Below are 2,206 nucleotides of genomic sequence, written 5' to 3'. Positions count from 1 at the left end.
ACTCTCAATAGTATCACACGTGCAAGTAGAAAGAATATTTAGATGCGGTTTTCTCTTCTGTGCGTCACATATGTGCCGCCAGTCCAGGCCAATGAGCAATGAGCTGACCTCGGCTGACAGGATCCCGAGTTGAAGCAGGCGCCAGGCCAGGTATATGTTTAGCCTCTCGTGTTGCTTTCGGGCTCGAGCGCTTCCGGACCCCCACAGTCCTGACAACTGTTGGTCCTTTGCTAAAGTGACTGCACACCAGCCCCTCCGGCATAGAGCCCTGTCCCTTTCCTCCCAGGGCCCCGCCGCAGAGACTCCTGACACGAGGCCGTGCAGTCCCTGTGTGATTGTTCTTGATGTTCCTTGCTTCACCTGGTCCCTTCAGACCAGTGGCGGCTGGTCCATAGGGGCAACGGGGCAGCGCCCTACAAAAGAAACGGCTCACTGCAGTTTGGGCAACAGGAATGTAAGCAGACGAATTTGTCTGTTTACATTTCCGACCGGCCTGTGAGTCACGGGTGAAATTGCGCATGTGTCAAGGCACAGCACACGCAGGCCAGGAGTCCAGAAGATGGTCCGTCTGCGCATGTGAGTGAGGAGCGTCGCCCCTCACTCACATTCACAAACCATTAGGCATGCCTAATGTGGTGCAAGCGTCTGGAGATAGGATCCTGCTCGGGCGGTGACGCGTTTTTTGCAAAGTCGCCCCCTGCCCTATCAAGTGGCAGGATATAGAGTAAGTAAACAAGGGTTAGCCGACACCCTGCGCATCCAGTCTCCTGATTTGGCAGTTAGCATTGCAAAAGAAAAGAGCGGGCAGAAGTTAGTGCGACGCGGGACTGTAGGAGAATGGAGATGCCTGGTAAGTTTATTTTTTTGTTGTATTCATTAAATTAATCCCCACACCGCCTCCCCTACCCCCCCCCCCGCGAACCCAGTATCCACGAGTCATGCAGGCCACGAGGAGAGGCATCTGTCGCCAGACGATTCCACACTGAACGAGATCGTACATCTGAGTGAGGGGTAAGCAGGTGGGGCGACAAAGCAAGCTCGAGGCCAAGGTGGTTGAATGGGCTAATGCTGCACCACGCAGAGCAGAGGTGCAGGTGCATACTAAAAGTCGTAAACAAGATCTTGCGGATATCAGAGCGCTTTACATTCAATCAAGATGGGTATACAAACTAAATTTTTAAAAACACGGATCAACAATTATATTTTGTGTCTGGTTCACTATCATTGGCTCTGGCTCAGCACGCAGAAAAATCTACACGGTATGAGTGTTCCAATGATGGATGCAGGATGGATGGGTGGATGCATGAATGAATGATGGATGCAGGATGGATGGATGGATGAATGGATGGGTGAATGGATGCAGGAATGGATGCAGGATGGATGGTGGATGGGTGGATGAATGAATGATGGATGCAGGATGGATGGGTGGATGGATGGATGGATGGGTGAATGGATGCAGGAATGGATGCAGGATGGAGGATGGATGGGTGGATGAATGAATGATGGATGCAGGATGGATGGGTGGGTGGATGGATGGGTGGATGCATGAATGAATGATGTATGGATGCAGGATGGGTGGGTGGATGGATGGATGGGTGCATGAATGAATGATGGATGCAGGATGGATGGATGGATGAATGGATGCAGGAATGGATGAAGGATGGATGATGGATGGATGGGTGGGTGGATGGATGGATGGATGGGCGAATGAATGAATGATGGATGCAGGGTGGATGGATGAAGGGATGGATGGGTGAATGGATGCAGGAATGGATGCAGGATGGGTGGGTGGATGGATGGCTGGATGGGTGCATGAATGAATGATGGATGCAGGATGGATGGATGAATGGATGGGTGAATAGATGAATGGATGCAGGAATGGATGCAGGATGGATGATGGATGGGTGGATGGATGGATGGATGGATGGGTGGATGGATGGATGGGTGGATGAATGAATGAATGATGGATGCAGGATGGATGGGTGGGTGGATGCATGAATGAATGATGGATGCAGGATGGATGGGTGGATGGACGGATGGGTGGATGCATGAATGAATGATGTATGGATGCAGGATGGGTGGGTGGGTGGATGGATGGATGGGTGGAGGCATGAATGATGTATGGATGCAGGATGGGTGGGTGGATGGATGATGTATGGATGGATGCAAGGTGGTTCGGGCTCGCTCGCTGCGGTGCAATATGCAA

The sequence above is a fragment of the Lissotriton helveticus genome, chromosome 2_1 (assembly GCF_964261635.1).
Source record: "Lissotriton helveticus chromosome 2_1, aLisHel1.1, whole genome shotgun sequence".
Classification (NCBI taxonomy): domain Eukaryota; kingdom Metazoa; phylum Chordata; class Amphibia; order Caudata; family Salamandridae; genus Lissotriton; species Lissotriton helveticus.
Note: the sequence above shows the minus strand (reverse complement) of the source record.